Source organism: Papilio polytes, unplaced genomic scaffold, assembly GCF_000836215.1.
Source record: "Papilio polytes unplaced genomic scaffold, Ppol_1.0 DF822733.1, whole genome shotgun sequence".
In the NCBI taxonomy this organism is placed as follows: domain Eukaryota; kingdom Metazoa; phylum Arthropoda; class Insecta; order Lepidoptera; family Papilionidae; genus Papilio; species Papilio polytes.
Window position 1 is genome coordinate 971,500 of NW_013526471.1, and position 18,256 is coordinate 989,755.

Genomic DNA, 18,256 nt, shown 5'->3' on the forward strand with positions numbered 1-18,256 from the left:
GAAATGTGGATAAATATATCGTGTTCGAATTCTATTAGATACGAATTGTTTGCACCGGTCAATTTACAGCATCGACATGATGTCATATTGTTTGTGACGCTAATAATTTGATGGTGTCAATTTTTGACAACACTCAAGGTTCGTATTAACTCTGTTAGCAACCTTTAGAGATATCAAACCTTTTAAAAACATTATATAGATTGGAATTTTAAAACTACATATTCGGATTAAGCGAAGATTTATTTAAGAGTTTTTTGTGGCAAGTTTTTATCAAGATCAACATTTCTTTAACAATTTATTGTATTGTCAGCGAAATATTAGGGGTATTACTTATACGAAAAGTAAGAACTAAAGAACCAGTAACATTCATAAAGTTGTGTTATTATTGTTAAGCGATTGTAATCATCGAGTATCCATGCAGCTTCAATGATGAATCAAGATCCGACTCTGCGAGGACCAGTAAAATAAAAATCTCTATCAAACGCTAATATCACGGTCACGGGCGAATATATCAGAGAAGCGTGAGTCATATCTATTATTTATAAATAACAATAGGGATTTTATTTAATTGACGTCAATATTTTATGTCGATATACCATAATAAATCGAAGCATGCACTGCGTGACCGGACCACGTCGCTGTTACAATTTCAACAAGGCCTTGGGTTTTTTTAACGTGTACAGCAAGCTTTAGAGCCCGCTCGCACGAAACGCGAGATCAATGTATTTAGTTTTAGAACGCTACAAGTTTTTCAGTCAAAGCGAGACTTTACGGTACCCTCAAATGACCATTAATAGCTTGTTTTTTTGTCATCTCGAAACGGTCGAACCTGAAATTGAATCGCGGAGATAAAAAGAAGAATCTATTCCTTTTTTAAATATAGACGCTTCTAGATGGAATTATATTATTATAAACGGATATTATTATATAATGTTCATTGAAATTTTCTTTGATTTAAATACTTCGTGTAGTACACGCATCGTTAATAATATTTAACAAACATCTGTGTTCCAACCCTATTGTTGGAGGCGATTTTTTACATAATTCAACCATAACCACACGAGTCTCGTTATAAGCTAGATGTCTCAAGCAGATTAACTTAAATTGCCCATTAGTCTGAGTACACCGTGCCTCAAAGTAATTTATGTCATCCACTTTACAATTCAAGCTGGAGAAACCTCTATTACTATGTCCATAAAGACCTTAATCGTTTAAAGATGAAGGGTGTTATATACTTCGTTGTGTACTATATCTTTACTCTCTTTATGGCACTTAGTACATCAATGGGTAATAAAATGTGTACAGTGTACACATAAAAAAGACATGTGTAACAATGTCCAAAAGCTCGGTGTTACTTCCGTCAACATTGGTTAAATAACCTCAACATTATAACTCACATGCGTCGTCCGAACTGAATCCATTTCGAATGTCACAATACAATAATAAATCCGCACTCACACGCTCGCTAACGTCAGCTGGGCCGGGGTTGATGCACCTTTGACATCGCGTCCATATTCTTTTGAGGTTATGTTTGCGCCGGCGCCGGGAAAATATTAAGAAAAATTTCGTCTATTCTATTACGCGAGGGTTACGTTTTTTGGTCCATGTTAGCGCGTGTGCGCCGTGAGTAGATCACGCTGCCACTGAGCTCGCCGGCCGCGGGCCGAGACTTTGACTCAATGAACGCCTGCGTCACTTCGGGAAGTACGCGCTACGACACTAATATCAAATCTTATAGAGCCTGCATCTACAATCTGCTACGGCATACGTCACGCTGATCGATTATGTTCACTTCACGTCTATATAAATAGAAATTATTATCTAATTAATTAATTTCCATACTGTAACAAACATTCATTTTGAACAAGGACCCTATTTTTAGATGTTGCCCTTGAATTTTTTTTAATTGTTACCTTGCTTATAAATTAATTATTTGTCTTAGTTACCGCTTTTATTTTAAAACTTTATGCACTATTTTCATATTTCTTGACATTTAACATTTTTGCTCTTTCATCGTCGAAACACTAACCGTTATATTAAGCAAATGAAACTTCTTGCCCATATTCTAAGGAAGGATTGGTACAGATCCTACTTTTCCATACGATTATTTGAAAACAGTAGTACCTACTTACTTTTCAGTTGATGCTAGTAGGTTAGTTTGGATATTTAATTATCTATACTAATATTATAAAGAGGATACATTTGTATTTCTAAATATATTGAAATAAATTTAAACAGCTACTGGGCCGAGCATAGGCTACATTTTTTAATGTCACGCGGGCGAAGTCGCGAGCAACGGCTTGTTGTCAAATAAAACATAAAGCCCTCGTTAATTGTTATGCAATAAGGTTGTTACTCTCCATAAATTGAATTAAGATATTAATTTGTCGACTTAATAGTGACGTCAATGATTCAAGTTCAACTTCCTCACTTCATTCATGGTCTAATTATAAAATTACGTATAGTTACAACACAAACACATACACACCCGCACACACACATATTACATACATTAGCGACGTTGGCACGTGGGAAAAAACTTTGGTTCGTGATATAATTGTTTATACATACAGTTAGCAACAAGATATGACAGACGACTGTTTAAATCTACATAGTAAACTCAACTTAATCTCATATACATAGAGGCGAAAGTTACTTAAACATTTAAGGCGATTTTCATTCAACTTCGATGACCACTGTGCACTTAAACATCTGTTCTAAGAATATAAGTGCGTAACATTCAATAACTAAACATGTTTTATTAACAGATTATGTGACGTCTGTTGGAGAATAATTTTCCTTACGAGTTATTGCTTAACAACTGCGTAGTTAACGAATAGGTTTGACATTTAAACTCTTCAGTTAAGTTTTATTATTTTCATAATAGGTACTAAGTTTTACCAACTATTATATCAATGCAGAAAAAATGTAACTAAATAGCCTTCGATATTTCACTTTGATATTGCAGACAGTAACACATCTCTGTGGGAAATTTTATTTACAGCTGTTGAGAAGTTATGGATACGCATGAAATAAACATCCATCTAAACTTAATAATTTATCTAGTAATATAAGATAATAATACTCTATATAAACGTTTTTTCATCAACTTCGATTAGGAAGTCAGGATATAAAAAGTATTTAATCTCTTTCATGGAATTGAATAGTGAGAAAACCAAATGATTCGCATATTTACCGAGTTTTATTTAAGTTGCGCTGACTCAATTTAGAAATCCCTAGCGTTACAAGTTACCGTGACGAATGCAGAACGAAATTGTCAAACCGTAACAAATGTACTACAAACGTCACAATACAACAGCCAGTAGTGCGCTGTAGGCGTCGCGTTTGTCCCATACTTTAGACATCGACGAGTTTGTGTACTTCAATATTATAAACTTAAGTTTTTCTCTAGTTTATTAATTTAAGCCTTAAACGGTTTTAAAATAATTTGAAGAATTTTATCAAAATAACTAGAAGTTTGCAAGAACAGTGAGCTTGCACATTAAGAGATCGTACTTTGATATAAAAAGGAAGAGGATGACAGAAGAAAGTATGAATGGATTGTGTGAAAGAGGATATGTTTAAGAAGGGAGTGGATTCAGATATGACGGCTAATAGAAATGTAATGAAAAGCAGCACATAGTGTGCCGACCCTCTATAAGGGTTAAGGGCAAGTTGATGATGAATCTGATCCAAAAAAATCAATCAATCATGTAAATTAACTATATGGCATTTAAGACACTTCTATAAATACAAATACAATAAAACAATTGTGAAAATTTATAAGAATTAAAAACCAATTGCATGCTAACTTAAATCAATTGTTTAAAATTAGTATTTTTTGTCAATGTAATAATTCTTCTAACAACGATCGACTTTTAAATAACTTTAATATAAAAATATTTAAGCTATACTTTAATTTCTTGTTACTCATTGCCTTTCTATCTTTAGTCGTTCTATTGTATACAAATAGGCTTTACAATGTAAAATATACATTTCCATTCCATAACGTTAACGTGTAGAGAATAATAATTACGTATTACGTCTTGAACTGCACTTATGTAAGCGGGAATGCCGACTGACTAACGTATCTATTATATACTCGTAGTATAACCATTCATAACGCCCGCGCACCATTGTCAAATAAAAAAATAATTAGACCTTGGGGTAATATCACGCTATTTCTATCGCAATGTTTATTTTTATCGCCCATGCGTATTGTAAAGAATAACATAACTCCATTCAATATTCAAATAGCTTGTAATGTTTTTAAAAAATAAATTTTGATCCTGTACATGCATTTGCGTAGAATTACACGCAATAGTTAGATCTGCAATTTATTTCAACGTAATTACTAAGCAAATCGACTTTATCTGTCAAGACAATGTTCCCAATGTCAGGTAATCCTGATGTAATCATTAGACTGAAGCAATTAATGCATATTATTTATATAAAACTCACCACGTAAATATTTTTTTCGTAAATATTTTGATAATGGCCATCATTATTCAACCACATCACTCGTAAAAAAAGTATTTAAAACAATTAAAAATCGCCACAAACTTGTAGTGTATCACTTGTAATCGATAACACGTAAATGTCACCTTTTTTGTAAATCTTTTATTATTATCAGAGTGAAGCAACCGCTTATCACCGCCGAAGTAATCTTTGTTCAAAGTTCATGAGTTGTCGATAAGATTATAAATAACATTAATGCATTTTATGTTAACAGTAGCTTTCGCCCGTGACTCCGTCCGCGTGGGATGAAAAAAGAAAGTAATGTAAATAGCCTATGTGTTTTTGTCAGATTATGTTCTACATATATGCCAAATTTCATCGAGATCCATTCAGCCGTTTAGGCTACTAACTGTAACATCCATCCATTCAAACATTCGTATTTATATTAGTAATACTAGCTGTTCTCATGCAGCTTCATCCGCCTGAAATTATAAAAACTTTATTGTTTAGATTTGTCAAATTCTCAATTACAAATGTCAAAATTACCATTACCATAATAACCTATCTTCCATAATATTGGCAGATTGTAGTTTGCAGTCCCTTTCCCAATATGAAGGATTTTTTTACCCCTTAAATTTAATAACGTGAAAATATATAGCCTAAAGCGTGTCGTAAGTGTAAAGCTTTTTATTAAAGAAGAAATTATTTAAAAAAAATATGCTGTGATTGGTGACATACTACGCCACAAGGTAGCGTGTGTTTACGCTTTATTATATTACGTATATTTGAAGTCATATAAACTAGTATGAAGTAACAGACACGTTTTTAACTATCTAAAGAATCATAATTAAGTCATGATAAACATTTGTCTGAATATTCTAAAAAAAAGCATCTGACTAATGATACATTTTGGGTTCTAAGGTCAATTTACGATTATTTAAATGCAATTATTTATATTTTATCAGGAATACTTTGTTAAAACTCCTAATAACACTTTGGCGCCAAGTAGAGTCGCGAGATGGAAACCGGTCGCCAAGGCCTTTGGTTTTCCCGCTCGAACGCTGTCAAACAAGATGGCGGACCGTGTATGCACGTAAACTTGTGTACATTCGCGTACGCAATTATAAGCCGACATCCCATAACATAAAGGTGAAATTTCCCTGCATACAAGTTAGTCTGTATTTTGATCGCTTTTTTTTAAATATAACTTGTTTAAAATGTTGTTTTATTATCATTTTAGTTTTATATGGCTTCACTTAAAATGTTTCGTACAAAAAGCATGTATTGTTGTTTTAATAAAACAGAAATATAAATGACGAACTTTTATCATACTTCCGAAGATTAGATATGAATTTAACGTAATTTTAAAGAAAGTGATGAATTGTTTTAAAAGTATAGATAAAACGGCTTACTAAGAAACTAGTTTTTTAAAAGATAACCTATTACTTGTAGCATAAATGTGATAACAAATAACAAGTTATATATTTTAATGTCATCGTGAATTTTATTTCTAACTAGCTGTTCCCGTGCGGCTTCAACCGCATGAAATTATGAAAATTTTGTTTTATTAAATAAAATTATCAATAGCAAATGTCAAAATGACATGACATGACAAACATTAGCAATCTTGCTTTCTTGATGTTGGCAGCAACTTATAGTCTCTTTCCCACATTAGGTTTTTTATCCAAAATATTTACCCCCTAAGTTTAATGGCGTGAAAATATATAGCCTAAAGCGTGACGTAAGTGTACGGCTTTTAATAAAAAAATAATTATTCAAAAATATGCTATAACTGCTGTCATCTTAGGCAACAAAGAAGTGTGTGTTTACGCTTTATTATAATAGTATAGATATTTTTTTAGAATTAAAGATCTTTCTAAATTTATGTGTCAAATTTATTGCGATATCGTTTTCTAAAAAATAACGATCTCTTATCGACAAATGGAATATAATAATAGTAACGACCGTAATAATGGTAATTAAAGTGATTTTAGTTTGCGAATAAAAAGAATAATATTTTATAAGAAATATTGTCACTTGCCATCTGTTTTACAATAAAAATTGGTTTTTGCATATTAATTTATACTCCGTTCTATTCATTATTCTAGAAATAGAAACCAGATTAAATCAGTCTCATATAAGAAATTTTATCTTTGTTATGTGACGCAACGATGGTGACATAAACCAGAAAGTGTTAAGATTGAATATCGATGGCTACAAAGGTAGAGGAAGACCGATGAAAGTATGGATTGTGTGAAAGATGATATGCTTAAGAAAGGAGTGTATTCAGACGGCTGATAGAGATGTATGGAAGCAGCACATACTGTACCGAGCCTCCATAAGGGCAAGTGGATGATCTTAAGATATAAAGAGCGTATTTTAATTCTCAAAGGTTATTTTTAGTCGTAACTAATGCATTTATAGTTCTAAATTGATCAGTTGCTATAACTAAAGTAACCAAGCGTTGATTTAAAACAGTTATATGAAAATGGAATGTTAAAATAAAATTGATTCTATTTCAAAGAGGAATAAGATTCAAATTTATTTGCAGACAGAAACAGGAGTACGCATCGTAAAATTATTTTTGTAAGAAAAAATGTTGACCGATTTGCCACGGGGCCGATTCTAGTCGATTTACGATGGTTCCACAGATACTCATCAATTATGTAAATAATTTATATACTTTTATATATCTACTAAAAAAAGACAAATTTATAGACACACATTTATCACTTTTACAAATATTTCTACTAATGATTTGGAAAAACCGAATAACTTAAAAATGTTTGCTTCTTAAGTAATTAATAATTAAAAATTCTTCAATTATAAACATAATTTATTATTTAGCAAATTAAATAAAACTTATATAGCTTTTTATATAAGAAAAGCTGGCGAAATAGAAGTTTTATGATTTACTAGCTTACAGCCGCGACTTCATCCGCGCGGAGTTTAAAAAAATGAAAGTAGCCTTCTTCTTCCAGACTATCCTCTATGTCATATTTCATCGAATTCTGTTCAGCCGTTTAGGCTACAAACTCTAACAAACATCGTTTTAGGCAAAGTAACTGTAAAGTTTTACTAAATAATCCGAGTTAATAAATAAAGGTAAAATTAAAGACATAAAATTACCGGTTCTTTTTCAATTTTTAACGGATTAAATTAAATGAAACGTAAACAACATCGCCTTACATTATTTAATATCGACCATTCTAATTACAGTACAAAGCATAAAATAAAACAATGAATAAACTTAATTTATTCATAATGTATGACATTTAGGAGCGACAAGGCCGTATAGCTATTGGCTGTACTGACGCAAATACCCGTTTCCCTTTCACCCGACTGATTGGTCTGTTATTAAATATACTCTATGGGCCTGGGAGTTGAAACACAAGTATTACGAGTGCCTTTGCAATATGCAACGTATTGATTAATATTCGAATTATTACGCGGATTCTGGGTTTCCCTTTACGCCTAGATTATATCTATGACCTAAATACCTTATACTATTAATTAGAAACGAAGGACGGATATTTGTAAACCATTAATGTAATAAACATTTATTATAATTGAAATCCTTGTAGAGTTTAACTACGGACTATTTGAGTAACGTCCTTTAATATAGTTAACATATCTCTCTCTTCTATTCCTATGTCCCCAAAGTTGGGATGAAGGCGTCCACGGTACGCCGCCAGCTCGCTCTGTCGTGGGCTCTTCGTTATGTCTCGGAGTTAACATGTACATTACTTAAATTATCAAACACTAGTTGTTGCCCCCGATTTCGTCTACGTGAAATTAACAATTGTGAAAGAATATAGCATATGTTACTCAGCGACATCGTAGCTTATTAATGACGAAAGTATTTTTGTAATCGGACTAGTAGTTTTTGTTATTTCAATACTTACAATTATTAAAAAAATCTAAATATCTTTTTTTTACTAGCTTTCGCCCGCAACTCCGTCCGCGTGGAATTAAAAAAACTAAGTAGCCTATGTGTTCCAGACCAAACTCTACATCTTTCCAAATTTCACTTAGATCCTTTCAGTCGTTTAGGCTACAAACTCTAACTAACATCCATCCATCTAAACTTTCGCATTTATAATATTAGTATGAAGTATAGATAAGAAATACCAAATTGCTCAGTAAGCGAAAAAAAAATAACTTTTATTGAGATTATCAAAAACATCTTATATAACGTAAACATTTTAGAATAAATAAGTTAAAAGGAAAGGAAGGTAATCCACAGAGCAATGAAAGCACAAGAACGTAAAAAACTACGCAATAATTTAAATATTCATTCATGTATTTATCTTTGTTTACACTCAAATAAAGACCTTGTATTATCTAAATTATTTCATTTATCTATTCTTTACTCTGTTTGCTCGTAATTTAAAACTTAACTTAAAACATAGTTATTTCATAAGTATTAAATTTTAAAATTTCATAATTTCACAGAATTTTATCATGCTACAGCACATTTATATAAAAAATAATCAGTTAAGTGTCATGTCATTGTATTTCGTTAGAATTTCTTAGTAAGAAAAATATCGGTAAAACCCCTTTTCGGTGCAATTAGCACTTACTTGTCACATAAATATGTGACGCTCACGAAAAGTACTAAATAACTATTCTACTATTCTTCACAAGCATTTTTGTAATCGAAAAAACTAAACAAACTATGACAATAAAAAAAAAACAAGATTGTAATTTTTAAGACTATTATTATAAAAATCTACATTAAGTAGACAATTTCAACAACAACTATCAAATCTTAATAGATTCTTTCATATAAAACTTTTTTATTTTTCAAATCTCAGCAAACGCGCCATATATTTTAATTGATAAGATGATATTAAAAAAAGCAATGTGCATTAAAATGTAGAGTTCGAGGTCAAGTTAGTAGACTATTTTTTAATATAAATGTGACAGACACAAGTAATTGAAAAATCGTATTATAGAATACAGCTCACAGGCTTCATTTACACTTCTACAAGCTTTTATAACCTCTCCGTTTAATATTAAGTTGAGTAAAATGTTTACTTGAGCTTCTTAAGAGAAAAAAAAAAACAGAAAAACAGTCTTTAACTCAAACTACTTCATCCAAATAACAAAATTGCTACAATCTAGTTACATAAGTTGAATAATTGCAAAACCCTTAGTTACAAATAAAGCAGAGCAAAACTAAAATGTTACGTAACAAATATAGATGGCGTTGCAAGTAAAATAACCTCCAAGCCAGAGCAATATTCGGCGGTGATTCATGCAATTATGAAATTGGTCTGTCCCTAACAGGAAAATTCTTAAGAACCATTCTATTGAAGAGTTTTGGCCTGTCCAAGTTGAGAAACATTCTGACTCAGTGCGTGATAATTATATTGAATTGTATATCGCAATGGCTGGGCATTTCATTTTAAAGTAGTGCGCATTTAGTATCAATAATTACTACGATTGCATATATTTTACACAAATTAAGGGATAAGTGAACAATAATGAATAACTTGTCTTAAATTTACTTTATCTTTGAAAGTAAAAATATGCGACAATTTATTTGTGCATTCTTTTTATTCTGAAAGCCGCATTTTTTTTTGTTTGTATTTTGTGAATTCGTGATAATCTAAACTTCAAATAAAAAAAATAAACGTAACATCTTATCTGACTTGACCTATGCAGGGGTGGAGTCGGTCAAACTTATTTACATTAAATGACACAGAAATGTGTCAGCTTTATGGAAATACGTCGCTGCTCTCAGAATATCTAATAAGTGATTCCGCAAATAGATTGTGCTATAAAACCATTAGGTATTGTTTGATTTGTCAGTCTAAAATAATGCTTAAATCGTTTTAAGAATTAAACAAGAAACTCACAAAATAAAAATTGTTGCCAATCAGATAATCGCTAAAACCGGACAACAGATGGCGTTTATTGAAGTTTTAAACATTTTTACATTAAACAATCTCTTTCTAAAATACAGAACAAGTAAACGATAGGCTTATCCTTTTAATCAATAAAAGAATTATTGTCGAAAATTTCATTCCGTATTCCACAAACAATGCATGGATCTGTGGTCGAAACCGCATGTCAGAAGCTAGTACAGTAGCGATGACAAGACCAGTGGGCCACACGTGAATCACGTAACCAGACGAGCTTCGTCCTCGACCCACATGCAGCAAGAGAAATTCGGACCGCGAATAATCGACTTATTCTCACCGCACGCTCACAGAATACTATTACGACATTAATTTCCTCGAAAGTGTCCATCGACAACATATTTGTTACAGATTATAAACTCGTTTAATAGATTTCGCTGAATTCTTGTTGAAAACAAAGAAAATATTTTGTTTAAGACATTCTTTCTTGGATATCGTCATCTCGACGTTAAAAACAACAACTTACATTTTTTTAGGTTATTTAGACATAGCCCTGCTTTCACTGCTATTTCCTTCTAAAGGCCTATTTTCATTTTGCAAGTTTCTTGCCCGTTGCTTACTATAAAATTGAAGCAATACTATCTTGTATAGTTAATACAAGAAACTTGCGTCTTGTAAATGGGTCTCAATATCATAAGTATTTTTACTTTATTGGGGTAAGGAACAAAACATAATCAACTATTAAAATATAATTATGAATAAAAATTCTTCGCAAATAAAATTCAAGACGTCGGTTTTTTTAACCTTAAATGCTTCCAAACATCATTTAAGGAATTACTTTGAATAGGTCAAGAGAATAAAATGTCATGAAGACCTAACTACCTAATAATAAAACCTGTTCACGCTTTTATGTTTGAAGGAAAAACATAATGTTTTAAGTCTAGACGATAATAGCTCAGGAATTTGGCTGAAGGCAAAACGGGCGTGTCTAAATAAATATTTTTAGACTATTTTATTACAAAGCCTGTACTCGTCCGGCTTTACAACATATGTCGGAAATAGATTTTTAATTAAGCAATTATACTAAGATACATCATAAGCAATTATTTAGACCCTTTCCCTCTAAATTTCTTACATCTCTGGACGCTAAAATGCTTATTCTATGCATTGGCATTTATTATATTACCGTAATATTTCTCGTAGAAAATCTCAGTCGTAGAAAAGTTGCTGTCACAGAGTCCTTTAAATGAGAAACTTATTGTAAAAATAGTACAAGAAATACAAGCAAAAAATTACACTTCAATGTGGGATGTTGACATTACAAGCGAGGAAATACGAGAATGGCAATGAGTGGGACAGCTAGGGCTGACATTCTCATGCGCAGTACACGACAATTATCGTGTAAACTGTTATAAGTGCCCTATACGGTGAGGAATATTTGAAGCACGGCAACTACATGCAGACACGGGTACTGAAATGTTAAATATTGACGGTAACTATTTTAAAATGAGCTCCATGTTGATGTGTGTTTTAAAGCTATATTATAGACAGTACAGATCTACGCTTGGAGAAATCTATGTGTATATTGTTACTAAATAACTATACCACATTTATTTATCTGTCCTTTCCCTTGAAAATATATTTTACTAGCTTTCACCCGCGACTCCGTACGCGTGGAGTTCAAAAAAACAAAAGTTAGTAGCAGTTTGTTTGTAGCCTAAACGACTGAACGGATTTCGGTGAAATTTGGTACAGATGTAGAGGATAGCCTGGAAGAACACATATGCTACTCACTTTTGTTTTTTAATTCCACGAGGACGGAGTCGCGGCCAACAGCTAGTTGATAATAATAATTACATTATAATTCTTATATACGTCAGTCAATGACAATCTATAAAGTTATCAATAAACATTGTTTCATTTTTACTCGCTTATCTCAAGCCAGTGCTTGCACAACAATTAATTATAATAAAACATCAATGCAGTAAAATTCGAAAATTGACTGCAAATTACAACCATAACTATCAGGGATACCGATACAAAAACTTGAAATATTATAATTGTTATACAATAAAATAAAAATTAACGACCGTGTACATACATTGTGGGACTCTATATGAGAGTTTAAAATTGGTAAGATATTGAAAAAACTTGGGCCATTTAGCGAATAAAGTATACAATGTTTTAACTACGAAAAATTATACCTTATGATTAATCCGGTAAAGTTTATTTCGTAAGCTCAGTGAGATGTGGAAGCAAGTTTTTTTCTATTACATTTATCTTAAGATCGACCTTCATAGGTAAAGCTTCCGAGCTCATTTTAAACTGTTAATGCGCTTTAAGATCGCATATCTTAGTAAACAACATACATTTATGAGCTTTGAGCTTTGGCTTTTAAATGCTTTGTTCGACGAGGTTGAAACATATTGATGAAGCTTTTGGTATTTCGTACTTTGTCTTAGTTACATATTTGTATTAATGTTTTAACGAAGGTCAGCGCGCATGTTCTATGCTTTATATTAAGTGAGCAATAATCTCTACAAATTAAAAACTTAAGTGTAAGTCAGTCAGTAATGTACATAAAATAACTCCCTTACATATATTTCGAACTATCATTATCAACTTGCCCTTATCTCTTATCGAGGGTCGGCACAGTAAGTACTGCTCTTCCATACATCTCTATCAGCCGTCTGAATCCACTCCTTTCTTAAGCATATCCTCTTTTACACAATCCATCCATAATTTCTTCGGTCTTCCTCTTCCTTTGTAGCCATCCTCATTCTTAACACTTGCTGGTTTATGTCCCCATCGTTTCGTCGCATAACATGTCTATACCACGATAACCTTTTGCTTCTCATTATTTCACATATTTCGAACTATCACAATAATATTATAAATGCGAGTTTAGATGGATGGATGGATGGATGGATTTTTTTAAGTCATTCCCGCCAAACCACTTACGTTGAATGGATGGTTGAATGTTTGTTAGAGTTTGTAGCCTAAACGGCTGAACTGAGGATAGCCTGGAAGAACACATAGGCTACTCACTTTAGTTTTTTTTAATATCACGCGGACGGAGTCGCGGGCGAAAGCTAGTATTAAAATAAATTCTCTTCTCTCATTTAGGATAATATCTAAAAAGATTTAATTAACATTTGATGTTTGAAAAACTAAATTATTATTTAAAAAATAAATACGAAGTAATCAAGGAAATCTACCAAAACATTTCAATAACTGGTTTTCTATCTAATGGTCTGTGATTGGTCCGACACTAGCTGGCAACTGGATTAGTGGCCAGGTGTGGACTGTCTAGAATGTGTCAGATATTTTATAATGCAACTTTTGACATTATCAATAACAGGCAATAAAGTGTAATTTGTTTCTGAATTAATGGAACTGTTAGCTAAAATTAATCTAACACGTCATTGCTTTATTATTAGTTGTTAGCAAGTTTTAAAATACGACGTGATTTTTTTTTATTTATTGTTAGTAGCCTTGCCTTGTATTTCTAAATCCGTGTTTTTTAAACTAGTCGCTGCTAAAACATAGCCTATGTTACTCACTAATAACGTAGCTTCTAAATGGTGAAAGAATGCTTAAAATCGGCCTAATAGTTTTTTCTGTTTGCAATATTACTATAGAGTAATAGACACAATTTATTAAATAAGTTTTGCATTTACTAGTTGGAACCTATATATTTTATTTTTCCAAAGACAAATTAAAAACCTAATAAATTGTATATGAGTTACACTTTCTTTACATAGTGTATTTGCTCACAGAGATTTAATGCGCAAATAATTAGAAGAGAAATCGCCAATTAGACGACTTGCTTTATAATAATGCACTAACACACATTGTTCGATGATGTGCGCTTTTTTAGAAACAATAATATATTAAAACTGATTTGATGATGATGATGAAGTGAACATTACATTTAAAAATATTGATTTAAATAACTCAAATTCAATAATTCTGTCCTTTGTATATGACTCTAATACATTTGACCATTAGTGTGCGTTCACATAGACCGGAGCGTACAGTAGATCAGATTTTCTGATTTAGACAGTGACTAATATGACAGGTAAAATTAAATCTTGTTTCAACGTAATAAAAATCAATTCTTTTTGCAATCAAAATGCTCTCTCCTCCCCGGTCCATATGAACGCACCCTTCTCTTGTTTACTCGAATGTACTTGTTTACTACTTGAGAGGAGCGTTTACGTTAATTAGTACTTGATACAGACTTAATCAAATTAATTATATGTTTTTAACTTAATAATGTAGTTTGAATTGTGGAATTTATTATCGATAGATGTATAAATTACAAGTAAAAATTAAAATTAATATATCAAGACTCTATGGTCACATCTTTGAAATTAAATGTGTCGAAGGTCCAACGATACGGGCTGTTATGTTCATGTTACATGGCGAGCATTACTGGCAGTATCACAGGTGAAGTGTTACAGCTAATGCTCGACGTGTATCGTTACACCGCGTTACATCAGTAAGTACCCTAAGATTAATAAGCACTCACGCCCTTAACCGACAGGGGTAGACTACAGTTTTTAATTTAGAGTTATTTTAAAACACTTCTATAGTTTTATATTTAATTAAATATGTATGCTTAGATATATTTGACAGTTTTAACTGTAGATTCGAAGTGTTTTGACCCTTCTTAGTTTTAAATTTACTTTTTAACAAGTTAAATAGATTTTTACAATAAATAAACTAGTGCTTAGCCACTATCAATGGTTTCAAACGTATCTTGTAGATAAACATAAAATTACTGTCTCTTCAATCCTAAGATATTATTAAACATATTTTAAATCAACAAGGGCAAGCTTCACCATGAGTTTCCATTTTATGGCCTCACCAACAAAGGTCATGTTAACGCAACTCTTTTTATATCTTAGTGATATGACGAAAATTACGTCAGCAGTTATCGAATTTTGTTTTCAACAAATATCGATAAACAATCTCTTCACTACTATATCTGTCTCTTTCTCTTACATTCGGTATACAATATAGCTGTCTCTTTCGTTGTTGTAGATAAGCTATCAGTATTAGTAGCAATAAATTTATAACGATTACCGTTTCATCGTTATTAACAATATAGAAAGAGATTAATTTGTTTAAATGAAGCTAAGATTATTTTTCAATTGTACCAATAAATTGTTTTCTTTGTTGCATAATACTTTTTTCTGTCACCTAAGGTTAAGTCATGGATTTTTGTTTTCGTTTTAAAACTTTTTTTAAACATCTATTTTCTACAGTAACCTAAATAATAAAGCTGTCAGTAAAAGAATAACTTCCACCAATGTTTATTGTAACAGATCAGGCGAGCGGCGAGCGTATGCGAAATATTTACAGAACTGAACTTCACGTCTTGTACACGATATTCAATTTCATGCAATAAATTTTGTTACATACTGTATTACTATTTAGACAGATACAAAGAACATTTGAGTTTATAAAAGCAATCAATACCAGCTCCAAAAATAGTGATGCGAAACGATTTAGTATTTAGCACCCGTGGCCGCCTGCGCTCGCTCGATTGTCATGTCAAAAACCACATTCATTTACATTAAATAAAGCCATTACCAACATTGTCACAGCTCAGGAGATGCGTTCTGAATATTTACTATCTAAGATACTCTTTAAATGCCCCCATGTGGTTTATATTATGAAAAACTCTTCACGTTTTATGCAAATACTGGCAGCTCACAAGCGAAAACTAGAAAGTTTACTCACACACGCGCAACGCACCCACACATACAAGGCAAGTTTCAATGTTGGTACTGGCATTATTGAAATTCTAAAATAATTGTTAATAATTATTCTAATAAATTAAAAAAGAAAATCTCACCGTCTCCGATTCCTCAATAAGTCCAGACTCCCACAACATTTTGTTACTTATTTCGTACAACAGTTCAACAAGTCACTCGAGTCAAAACTTAACTTTCAATGAGTCGTACTCGTGCAAACAGATATGTCCATTTCCGCGGGCCGTTTATTTATTAGGATATATTGCATCCCGTGATATTTGTTTATAAATTGTAAAGGGTCTTAGCAATACCCTGTTGGACGCGACTAGTGCGGTGGCGATTTGCTGAGGCTATGCGCGCGGGCGCAGGCCGGCGGGCGTCGGCGACGTTCCGAACATAGCCGAGGCGGCCCGACCACGCCGACCTACTTTGCTCTACTTCGTCGTAGCAGTGGTCGAGCGCAGATTTTTTCCACCATTTTCCGATGAAATGCTACTTGTCTTTGCAGACCGTAACAAAAACGTTCGAACAATTTCCCTAGCCCTAATTTACTTTTTATGTGCATTTTACTGTACTCTCCGTTTTATTTTCGAAGTTAACATATTCTACGAACATTTTTACTAAAGATCGTAATTTATTTACTTACCTAAAAATATTTCAATAAGATTCTTATTAGATTTCATATCATTGTATCTTCACAATACTTAGTTAATATTAAATTATTTTTTAAACATCGTCAAAGCAGTATTTATTGATTTTCGGTTATAATTAAATATACAATAACTAAATTAAATGGTATTTTATCCGATTTATTTATAGGAAATTAAACCTAACTGTTTACCTAATAAGCTTTAACAGAAGAACCATATAAATACGTTAATAAGTCGTCTAAACGAGGATGTGTTTATTGCTGTGTTACATAAAGCCATCCTGTAGCACTGGCCAGTTAGAAGGGTAAGGACAAGTGAGCGTCTCATCGGACTTTCAAAAAACTATATTATATCCTGCAGTGTGTTTTGGTTTTGGTTAGTCTATTTTAGTTCTGCACGGATTTGTAATGAAACCTATTATCGGTCTAAAACTTACGCAATTGTATAGTTAGTTTGTTGTATTTCGTTAATAGTTCGTCATTCAGAGGATATTTGTATCAGCATTTGTATGAAACAGACCAGAATGTTCTACAGTAAAAAGAAAAAACATATCATTTTTGAATTTTGGAATATTCTAATTATCTGGTGAAAACGATCACGGTATTCGTCCGTGTTGTATTTTAAAAGGCAAATGTATTATTTTTCCGTCATTTCGACCGGTTTGCATCGACCTTGACCACGAATTAAGCTCACGATTATTTTCATATTTATCAGTTGCAAAGATATTTAGATCTTGAACATAAATTAAACCCAAATATAACTTAAAAATACAAATCAGAACTGTAGATTTATTCACTACTAGCTTTAGTGTAAACTGGTAGTCGACCAAAGTTTGAAATTCGAACAAACCATCATACTAATATTATAAATGCGAAAGTTTAGATATATGGATGAATGTTTGTTAGAGTTTGTAGCCTAAACGGCTGAATGGATTTCGGTAAAATTTGACATAGATGTAGAGGATAGTCTGGAAGAACACATAGGCTACTTGCTTTTTTTAATTTAATTCCGCGCGGACGGAGTCGCGGGCGAAAGCTAGTAGTTTAAAGTTTTTTTTATTATTTAAAATTAAAAATAGCTTCATGCAGATCTACATATTAGCTTCAACTGTTTAAAATTTATATTTTGGGTTCAATTGGGCTTTAAAAAAACAATATTCGCTTCCTATCAGAGGCGTCGCGAGTTATGAAGAGAGGGTTGCCCTCCTAGACATAGCCTTGACCATAGACTGGCAACGCACATGTATTGATGTAGTTGTTTCTTTCTTCTTTATTGTTCTGTACTAAGCAATCCAGTCTAGAACATTAGATGTACTTCGTACTGTTAACATCTGGTGAGCAGCTTGATTCTTTGTTCCTTGAAAGCTTGTAGTTATTAAGTTTATCTCGAAAAATAGCTCAGTTTGATGATATTGATTCAGCAATAATCGATATTTATAGACTGTGATGTCCTGTTGGGAATACCGAAGCCCCAGCTTGCGACTTTTGGCAGAACGCAAATGTTTAAATAAAAAGTT